Consider the following 12462-nt stretch of genomic DNA (forward strand, 5'->3'; position numbering starts at 1 on the left):
CTGCCCCCCACCACAGTCCAAATAAATAAATGAACAGTACACTGCTACAAAATCATGATAGGCCATACACAATGGCCAGACATGCAACAACCTCTTAGCAAAACAACTAAAATGACTGAACACAGCAAAGAGAAATACAACCAGCCAGTAATTCACACATGTTTATTATACTCTGATCTCTTGGCCAAAGCCTTCAGGGAGTAAAATATTACAGGAAATACTTGCCTTAATCACAAATCGCAATTAACACTTAATTGCATAATTAAATACACATCCTCCAATTACACTCCTTGTTTAACCCCCTAAGGGATAAAGTATCACATTTAATATTAGTACATTGATTCTGTACATAGCAATTTTCCTTTTATTAATGTTTCTTCAAACTGAGGAACAGACATATTCCAAAACAGTACCTTGGAACCCACTACTGTCCCCATGGTGAGATTTATTCAAATGTAAGGCTACAGAACTGTCTTCTTTCTTATCAGTAATATGTCTCATATGTTCTAACAGCCTCATTTTAAAACATGTGTTACTCTCCCCTACATAACATATCTTACAATGGCATCTAAGAGCATTCTCCCTACACCATCCTCTTGAATGTACAGATTCCAACATGTTTTGCAGCCTTTCCCCTCAGCAGGAGTGACGACACTAACTGATAGACCATTATACCTATCAACCTCCTACTGTATGACATCTGGACAAAGCCTAACATAATTGGTGGACAGAGGCCCAAATACATGGCCATACTTGAAATATTGCTGTTATACACTGAGAAAGTTGCTGGTGTTACAGGGTTTGTGGTAATATATCTTTTCTGAGGGATATAAAGTCAGAAAAACAAATGGATGTTAGTATTTACTGATTGCAATCACCAGACTATGCTACTGATTTGCCAAGGACAACACCTGTCTAGGGAACAGACCAAACATAACAGGCTAACCTGTGGCCATTATGTGGATAGCCCTATAGTTGAGAGCTACGCAGAAACAGAACTTTGTCAAACTGAAACCTATGCAGATGTAAGATGTTCAGACAAACCCTGTTAAACTAGCAGTATTCCAAACATATAACACTAATACTCACATTCTGCTCCTAAGTCTTGAACCTTCCCCACCATTTATTTTGCTTGTCTCCACAAGTCCTGTTGTAAGAGGTATTAGCTCACACACCTCCAGGATGTCTTCTCACATGTAAGGGAAAGAGCCAATGCCCACATGGAGTACTCAATTATAGGAGTGTTACCATGACATCAACTATTGGAAGAACTTCCCAGCTGCTCTGCATGAAATTAGCCAGTGAGGAACACCAATTGGTGCACAGACCATGTATCAGCAACAAAAGCCATCCTGCCACCTATTCAAATCTGCTCTATCCCTGTAGTACACAAAGAGAGAGAAAAAAAGAAAGAAAGAAAGAAAGAAAGAAAGAAAGAAAGAAAGAAAGAAAGAAAGAAAGAAAGAAAAAGAAAACAAAACAAATATAAACCGGAAAAAAGAAGAAAAAAAAGGTAAGTGGAACATGTAAGCATGTAATTGAATGTAGTACTTGGTCTGTAATAATGGGAAATATGATTTGGAAGAATATATGTCCCAACAAGACTTGCTGTACTAATGTGCTGCTGAACAGATGCTATGGCCATAGCATCTGGCCCTCTATGCAGTGGGAGAGATCACAGCCATATCCCTCAACTGTACAGATCTTCACAGAATTTCCAGATTTTCACATCATAGTTTTTTGTCTGTTCCTGCTGAAATCTGTACATTCCTGGCAAATAGCTGAGGACTGAAGTCATCAAGTAATGCCAAAAACTTGAGTTTAAGACTCCACATCCTTAAGAATATTCACGGTAATGCAAAATGTATTATTCTACAAACTTCCTAAGTTTTTAGCAGGAATATTTAAGGTCTGTCCCTATTTATCCCCCATCCTTTTAAGCTTTATCCAGATGTGATGTTCTAAGAGGTTGCGAGGTAGCATCACAGCTCAGGAACCTGACTCACCCTGGGAAAGAACAGCTTACATATGACAAAAGCTGAGGTGTCTGTCAAACAGTTGTGACTGTGCCACTGCTAGGCCAGTTAATGGGATGTCATCCATATCCATATGTTAACTGTGAATATGAGTATGATACATGTTTGTCTTGTAAATCTAAGAGAACTATATAGGGCATGTGCATAGTAAAGTACTGTTGCAGACATGTGTTGAACTGCATGTGATATATCGAATCAATAACAGTCAACTGTACAGTGTTCTGCTGGATAATAAGCACATTTGTGACTGATATCTGTAGTCACATACACATATACCTGTGTTATGTCAGCCAAACCACTGGCAAGTCTGTGAGCAATGACAATGTAACATAATACCCTACTCATGACTGTTGGACATCTTCCAGGTTATCACAGTGATGTTAAAGCCTACTGTACAATCAACTTACTAATGTATGGTGCAGCTATATTAATACAGTATCAATATTGATGTCCCTTTTGTCACTCATTTATGTGTGCCATTGTCCAGATGTCCTGCTATAATAGGTTGAGAAGTATTATTGAGCAGCAAGACTGTAAATACAGCGTGCCATACTAACATGGAACAGAAATGTATACCAGGTATCCCCTGAACACATGTATGCATGCGTATGTTCAGCTGGAAGGCAGAAAACTAATAACATGGGTTTCAAGCAGTCAGGTACATAGGTTGTGCATGTTTCACATGTGTGTAATATCAGTGTCAGTGCATACAGCAGACATAAATGTGTACAGCTACTGGTTGTTGCATTGCCCTGACACTGATGTGGGAATTAGAGTAGGCATGATTAACCCACTGTGTGATGACCCTCTGTCCATGCCTACCACTAACAGCTATATCAACACCTATATACAATGGATATCACATGTGTACACACCCCTGTTGGACTGCCAGGTTTGTGTGCTGTATGACAATGAGACCACAGAAAATCATTTCATAATGTTTCTCATCTTGAATGTGACCCTTAACCTGTACAATTCCTCTGAAAAACAAACAAAGGTGTTTCTAGGAAGGTGAGCAACTATTGCCAAGTGAAGATGTGCCATGATGTTAGAGTCCAAAAGAAGATGAATGAATGCTATAACCCATCTCAAGAGGTGCATACACAACATATCAGTTTAAGGGTGTGCACACTCATTCAACTGGCTTATTGTAGTGATTATTATTTCAATATATTTTCACAGACCAGATTGTTATGTTTTCAATTGAATTGTACAGGCTATAGGTCACATTAAAGGTGGGAATTGTTTATTGTGGCATTGTAACAGGGGTGTGTACACTTTATATCCACTGTAGCTATATGGACTCAGTAGTACCGGACCTGTATAACCAGCCTCCACCAAGGTAGAGTAATCCCCTGTGGTGGACAGCAGCAATACCCAAAGCACATAATAGGTTGCTATATTGGCTGTACAGGGACACATAGGTGCAGGCAACAACTTGGAAGCAAATCCACCTCTATCTGAGCATGCATGTAAGTTCACAGGTGACTTCCTGTAAGGCTGACTATGACTACAAATCAGATGTATCCACACCAAGGACAATTGCAACAGTGTCTCCACATATGTTGTCAGTCTCAGAGGCAACAACACAATTCACCGTGAACTGGGGGTAAAGCACACCTCATACATACATGCCATGGATATAGGCAACCTGCATCAGACAGGTTAGGTGGGAACATTGCCACCCTGTCCACCCCAGTTGTACAGGGGGATATGCACATCAACCACACTCCACCCCTCAGCAATGGTAAGCATATACATATTGCCTACTGATGGCAACAACAGCAAATCTCCATGGGCATAATAACATTACTGTCTGCCTCCTACATGAACTCAGGCATGTGCTCACAGCTCAATCACATACCACAGTCAAACACAGACCTGCCACTATCCACACACCATCCACATTGAAGATGTCCACTGTCATCCTTCTGCACAGAAATGAATGGAGAATAGAGGATTATGCAATTAAGTGTCCAACATTGGGTAGGAATAAGATCGCTCAGGGCCAGGAGTGTAATACAAGCTGCTGTAGCCATTATAGATTGGTGGGTTATGGTGTAGTTTAGATTATTTGCAAGTAATATCCACTGTTGATGTGTAATTTGACAACCGTATGAGGTCCTGTGACCTTTTTTCCTGTTTATGTCTTCCAGGTAACAGGCCAGGCAGAGAACTCGCCTACCACCATCCTCTGTTGGGGAAATGGACATCATCAACTAATACGTGATTGAACATTATGCCCTGTTATTTGGAAGGAGAGCACAAGATGTGCGGTAGAGGACCGCCCTGTGGAATGATCTGGTCCACAGGGTAAATGATGCCGGCCTGCACAGCAGAATTTATGAGCAGGTGCAGCATTGGGCAACCAACCTCATCCGCCATGCCCGTCAATGAGCTACTGCTGTATCGAGGGACCGGCTAGCCACAGGTGGCACGCAGCCATCCAGCTCCCACTGATATCCACTGAGGAGCTCCTCGCCAACCTTGGGGCACCCACCCAACGCACATGCAATGAAGCTGAGGAAAGCATTGTGGAGGTGGGTTGCACCCACAGACTGGACAAGGAGCATGCAGGTAAGGCCCCCATGCACATTACTAGAACACTGCTGCTTATCCATTTCTATCTGTATACTATCTATTGTTGCTAATCCATTTCTATCTGTATACTATCTACATGCATATGTCAGATGAGATAGTAGGTCTTGCTGGTGTTTAGTATGCAAAGACGTGTACATCTATGGTGATGGCCAGCATATTTTGTAGTATTGGGGTTTGTACTGTTAATGCACTGAAATGCTGCTTCCACCCTGTACAAAGGCCACATCAGTGGCTACTGACATTAACTCTCTCCCACAACTATTTAGATCCCTCTGCTATACAACTGGGTCAGCAGCCTGTAGCTGGTAAGTATGGAATTGTTTTGCTGAGGTCACCAATACACCAGCCATGTTACGGCCATGCTATTTGCCATGCACAGATTTATCACGCCTACCCATAATGCATGATGAACATGTTCCGTAGTGTTGCTGTTAACTGCACTGTATCACAGTGGTCACTATGGTGTCGTATCTGAGAGGTATGTGAGATTCCTCCAGTATACCTTACAACCTGTCAGTGCAAGATGTGTGGACAGAGACAAACAAAATGGTGGGACAAATGGGCTACAGTAGGGACATGTATGAAACATTACCCTTATACAATGGATACAACAGTGTACACACATGGTTCCTCTTCACAACATCGAATATATGAATACTCGAAACTCATAAGCCCGAGCCCAAAATCTTGAGTATTCATATACTCAAAATTGCGAAGAGGCACAAAAGGAAAGTAAAAAAACGCTTTTTCTAATGTTTTTCACCCCCACACCCCCCTACTTAAATATACCAACTCTGAGATCACACTATAGCAAAGGAGATGAAAATGTATCATTATGCGCTATATGTATAAGCGCACAATGGGGCACTTTCCATTCCTCCGCTGAAGTGCGGCCATGAAACCTGCACATTAAGGAAGGAACAGTACAGGGGGATCCAGCCCAAGCAAAACCCTTAATCTAATTTTTTACACTTTCCGTTCACAATTTCGAGTTACTGAAACTCGAGATTTTGAACTCGATCTTATGAGTTTCGAGCTTTCAGTAATTCGATCTTGTGAAGGGGAACCACACACACCTATTAAGATGGCAACTGTTCCTGATATATACAACTAAAGACCATTATAATACATTCCACACCTTTTACAACCTGTCATGTGATCCTAACATTAGCAATTAATGTGTAAAATAGCATTATATGTTAGTGCAACAAATATCGGGTATACACACCTTGCAAAACACTGGATGCATATGTGTGCACACACTCAAACTAACATATTGTGGAGGCAGCTTGTGATGTACTGACAGCATTCACTCTACTTGAGTACACACCTGCCATCACGTACAGGGCCTCAATGTCACACCAAGTAATGGTCTGCTGTCTGAGAAGTATGTTCATGACATTTCCTCAGTTGCCTGCAACAGAAGCAGCCATGGCTTGCACATATATTACAAAGCATAAAAGGGATCCCACATCTGAAATGTAGCAGTCAGGAGTAGGGAAAAAAACATTACCTCACCATTGCATATACCACGGAAAAACGTGCAGACAGTGATCTAGAGGTGTATTAAATATGGGACAACAGTGATGCTGAAAAGAACCAGATGCCCATCCAAAACAGATGACAAGATGTGTAGAAAACTGGTCAGGAAGGCTGCCAGGAGACATACAGCAACACTGAGGGAGTTGCACAAATGCCTAGCAATTACCGCCTGTGTAGTACCAGTGGCAACAATCACCTGGATTCTGCACAAGTGTGGCCTATGGGGTAGGGTAAATAGATGGAAGATTTTCCCCACAAGAAACACCATCCACAGCTGTGTACAGGTATAGCAAAAGCATAACAGCAAGTCTCTCAAAGGCATGTGTTGCAATATGTAATGGTGTCATGACACCAAGGTTCAAACCTACAGACAGTATTCATAGAGATATGTGTGGTGCACAAGCAACACCTCACTTTACCTCAGGGCCACCATCCCCAACTTGAAGCTTGCTGGTTGCAGGGTACACCCTTAGGGTTGCTGTTCATTAGCTGGAACTAGGCCTGTAGACATGGTGGAGGGGATTGTGAACACTGCAAAATAAAACTCACGTGTGGCCCACAGTTGTCAAGCATCTACAGTAAGGCTGAGGTTGGGAAGGGGTTTCAGCTTCAAACACAACAGTGAACTGAAGCATACATCCAAAGCTAGCTAAGAATGGCTGTATCTGAACACCTTCAAGGTTATGAATTGGCCCAGACATAACCCAGACTCAACAGCAATAGTAAAGCCCATCCAAGGGTTGTGCACATGAGCTGGCCTTGCAATCTGGCAGAGTTGGGGGACCTTTGTAGGGAAGACAGACCAAATAATGCCAAGTCAAGATGTGCCATGCGAGTATACCCCTTACCAGGAATAGTGACTGCTATAATTCACTTAACAGGTGCTTCAACAAACCATTAGTTTGAGGGTGTTCACACATGCAACCACCATATTGTACGCATTACATTCAGTATCTGCACAACTAGCACATTTGTTTAATCCTTGATTGGATTGCACGGGTCATATGTCACATATCAGGTGCGTGTAATGTTTTCAAATGCAATACTGTGGCCCCATTTCATATTGTTGAAGAGGCTGGCATGTCAAAAGGTGTGTGTACTCTCCTCATATCCACATTAAGCTTTGAAGGTCGTTGGTGTAATTGGATTTTATTGCACATACATGCACTGCTGATGATGAGATCTGCAAATCAAATATCAGTCATTAATTAGTGACATCAGTGCTCGTATCATGCCAGGAATGTGTCAGACAAACACACAGGGGTTGTGAGAAACAGAGCAAGCATAACTGCCAGACATAAACACATTCAGCAATGATTTGTACAGTTGTGAGGTATGGTCTACAGTAGATGTTAGTGTGCTATACAGGTGCACAGCATTAATGTGTACATGGGTGTGGTGTGTTCCAGGGGAAGGGACATCACCTACTAACACATCTTATGCATCCCAGAGATGTAAATTGTTAGTAACAGGGATTAAGACTGGCTGCAATACATGATGTTGAGTACCATGTGTCATGCATGTCAACTATTGAGTAATGTGAGATCTGTGTAATCTCTTTGTGCCGCCTCACTTGTAAATGTGTGTGTGTGTGTGTGTGTGTGTGTGTGTGTGTGTGTGTGTGTGTGTGTGTGTGTGTGTGTGTGTAAGTAAACCATAATGTACTGGTATTAATTTACATATATTGTCTTCCCCTCACAGGTGGCAATGTGGGTCAGAGACCCTCCCGCGGGGAAACTGATGTCAGTGTCTCTGCAGACTCTGACAATGATGATAGGCATAGTGAGGCACAGGCAGGATTATTGGTTGGCATCCCACTTTTTTCCACCCCAACCCCACACGTGGTCACAGTGTCCACACATACCCCATCACCAGTGGCCATAGATGAGGGACAGTTGGTGGGTAGTGGCATGGGACAGGAAAGTGTGGTGACTATGGCAAGTGTATTTGTAGACACCAGCCATAGCTGGATAACAGGCGAGGTCCCACACAGGTGGATGCACAGGGGTACTCATAGGAGGACTGCTGCCTGTCATGCCCCTGCCACAAGTGCCACAACAGGTGCCACCAGATGCATATTTCAGACTGTCATGGAGGCACAGATATGTAGGGAATGTTACACCAGAGATGGTCTGAGGCTCCAGAGAGCTACTCTACCTGTTGTACGTGATAACATACGTATTCTTGGCGATGCCTACAGTTATTATGCGGAGGTCATGGATAGATGGATGGGTGATGGTGGAAATCCCTGACCATGGGATGTTTGTGCTAGAGCATGTGGTGGGAATAGGGCATTGGCCACATGGACGTAGGACAGCACCACAAACAGCTGAAGGTCTACGTGGCCATGCAACGTCTCACTCCTGCTCCTGTAATAGCAGTACCAGCAGCTCCACTGCAGGCATACAGCAGGCCAAAGAGATATAGTCCTGGCTGGTACTGACAGGGATGCAGATCCAGCAGACAATTGTCATCATCCGGGGAGAGTACCATATCTTGGCTTCTGCCTGGTAGTACCCGTGCAACCTCTGGCAGGCCCAGTTCCAATGTCCATGGCCAGACACAGTGAACTGTACACCCTGCCATGTACTGTCTGCAGCTGTCCAACATACCTCTGTACAGGGCAGCCACATGGCAGAACTGTATGCATTCACACACACACACACGCACACACACACACACACACACACACACACACACACACACACACACACACACACACACACACACACACACACACACACACACACACATCACCATCACAGCTAGGGCACCTGCATACTTACACACACCACCTCTGCAGCACTCATTTAATAAACAAACCCTAATCCACACACATGATGTCAATCAAATGGCTCAGTCTAGGCCTCTGCCAAACTCACATCACACCCTGTGCATATGATGATACCTGTGACGCACCCCTGTCATCCATACCATTGATGCAGGGATATGCTAATACGATTCTGATGCACAGGCTAAACATAATGCAATGTAATGTTGTTTAAAGTATTGTCAGCTGGCATGTTTAATGTTTACACATCAGGGTGTGTAGCTGTCCAGCCATGATGTATTATTACTGTTATTAACACTGACCGAATGTGGTCTCCATAATGTATTCTGTTTGTGTTCTAGGTGTCTGTGTGTCAGGAGGATGTTGGCCTGCTGTCCCTTCCTGCAAGGGGTGTGGCAGTGTGGTAACACATTGACTTTGTCATATACAGGGTACAGCTGAACAAAAGTAACAGGTCTGTATAACAGTTATTGCATGTGCTACATGGCTGATAGGTTTGAGGGGTGAATGCAGGTAAGTGTATGGTGGCTGATGTAAGCAGCTCATGTACAGTAGACAATGATAAGTGTACTGGGTGGCACACACCAAAAGTTTGTGAATAACACACACACATAGGCTTTTGTGTTGATGTAACACACAGAGAGTACTGTTGACATGGATGTACTTCATTTTTCAGATAATTCATTTTTGCAAATGTAATTCCACAAAGACAGAATTGCCAAAATCTCAAATCACTGAATAATCAGTCCACCAAATTTCATTTCACTCATAATAGTTGTGGCAGAGTATATGTCCTTTTTCCCACAGTAGTACAATCCTGGAGTTGGCATAGATAGTTGTGGTGGTAGGAGGGGCAGAGCCCCCCACATTGGAGGGTGTGGGGTGGCGTAGACCCACACCTAGTTAGATTAACAACTACTTACCCTGTTAACATGAACTCAACAGTATAAAAGCACACTACACATGGGGATACTCACAATACTGCCCCCACTGTGGGGGACTGTGCCCCCAATGACCACCCCCAACTGTATATACTAACTCCAGTATCGCTGTACAGATTTACAGTGGGGAAAAGGGCATTTATACTGCCACTACTAGTTTTGGTGAAATTAATTTCCACAAGATGATTCATTTGCAATTTTAGCTTTTGCCAATATGGTCTCGGTCACATGAACTCATGGGAAATGTTTTTGCTGCAAACTGAAGTAGATCCCTTTACATACACACATGCACACACGCACACACACACACACACACACACACACACATACACACACGCGCACACACACACACACACACACACACACACACACACACACACACACTTGCCAACATTGAAATTAGAACCCCTTACCTATGTAGTTATTGCTACTAATGTGTTCTGAGGGTCCTGTAAAGTGGACTAAATCACCAGGTCTTGTACAGTATTGCAATGGGGGATGTATTGGGTTTGAATGGAGGCAACATACTATAACATACTGACATATACAAACTGGCAAACACATACAGTCATACACACATTTTACATACCTGGGTTTAGCAGCCCTGACTATCCTGTCAGTCAGGGCAGACTGCTACATAGTTCATGCACAGAGCACAGGCCTTATTGGGCTGAAGATTGTTGTCAGATAATTGTGAGAATGATGGAGATAGCAGACCACTTACAGTGGACCTTGGGACATGTAGTGGGAGCGCCACTGTCTAAAATGTGAGAGCCACTCTCCAAGTGGACATAATGCTCACTCAAACACAGGATACTGTATCAACATGCAAGTGTTCGCAGATTTGGTCTTATTCAGATTACAGTCCTTGGCTATGTAGTTGTTGATACTACAGTGACACACCTTTACTGCACACAGCACAGACTGCAGGGTGATGACTGTTCCATGGCCATCACCAGCCCTTGTACATTATGACAATGCGTTGTGTGTGTGGATACTAAGCCCTCATAAAACTGCCTTAATCACTCTGTATCCAACAGTCCTTGTTCTGCCTAGCAACAAAATAAACAGCCCTTGCAGGTCATGAACCCAGGACCCTGCACAACATTGCCAAAGCAATTTACCAGGAAGCCATCTCAGATACATGGTTTTAGGATGTTTTCTCAAACATACCCTACTTTACAGCCAGTTTACAATAGGGAGGAGACACTGTGCAATTAGGAAGGATTGGTATTTACAAATATATATATATCTGAAAAGGAACATATACATAGAGAGAGAGATATGTATGGAGATACATATATGTGTATAACAGTATATAGATATATTACCAATAAATACTGAGGTAGATATATATATATATAACGTTGAAAATAGCAAAGTGGCAGAAAACCAAATTTCTTCCCAGGGAAAGAATTCAGTTGTCCGTTTCTGTCACTTCACTATTTTCAGCACTGTAGTGGAATGTTATGGGTCGGGTTCAGGTAAGTGTGCAATTGTGTGGATGTGAGGGTTAGGGTGGGGTAGGTGAGTTAGGGTTAGGGTGCTGGTGAGGTGAGTGTGCGATAGTGACAGATCTTAGGGTTAGGGTTTGGGTTAAGGTAAGTGGATAGTTAGTGGTGTATGTACAGTTTAGTGTAGGGTTAGATGCAAGATTTTAGGTGTATGTGTGTGGATTGCTGTTTGTTTGGTGTGCTTGTGTTGTGTGTATGTGTTTCAGAACAGCTAATTTTTTCCCTAGGAAACAATTTGCTGTTCTGAATGTTTGATGTTGTCAGCGTTCGCTGAATTGGGTTCGATATTAGAACATTCGAACTTCTGACACTTCAATGTTCTGATATAGACCCAATATATATATATATATATATATATATATATATATATATATATATATATATATATATATGCCTGTATGTCTCAGAATATATCTGCATACATGTGTCAAAATGCCCATACAAACATATGCTGCTGATAGACCACACATAACTGGGGCAGCATGCACAGCTGGATACAAAAGGACCCATGACACTCACATCTGTCCCCCCCACAGTCCAAATAAGTGAACAGTACACTGCTACAACATAATGATAGGCCATACAAAATCGCCAGACATACAACCTCTTAGCAAAACCACTAAAATGACTGAACATAGCAAAGAGTATTACAACCATACAGTAATTTACAAACTATCATACAGCTCTTCATATGCCTCATCCTTAACTTTGCCACATCTCTCTTTGCCATGTACCGAATCTCCTCACACTCCTCTCTACTTTTCTCATCTCTCTGACCATCCCACTCCTTCTTCCCCATCCTCTTTCTCTGTGTACTGTCTTGTACTTCCTCAGTCCACCGCCAGGTCTCCTTGTACTACTTCCTCCATTCACATGTCACACCAAACACCTTTCTATCCATCTCCCTTAGTAGCTCTGCTGTACTTCACCAGATCTGTGGTAAATTGTCAGTGCCACCCAGTATCTGTCTTAACTTTTCCTTGAACTCCACCTCACATCACCCTTTTCCAATTCACACAATGTGATCCTTGCTGCTG

The sequence above is a fragment of the Protopterus annectens genome, chromosome 4.part0 (genome assembly GCF_019279795.1).
Source record: "Protopterus annectens isolate FY-2018-M chromosome 4.part0, PAN1.0, whole genome shotgun sequence".
Taxonomy (NCBI): Eukaryota; Metazoa; Chordata; order Ceratodontiformes; family Protopteridae; genus Protopterus; species Protopterus annectens.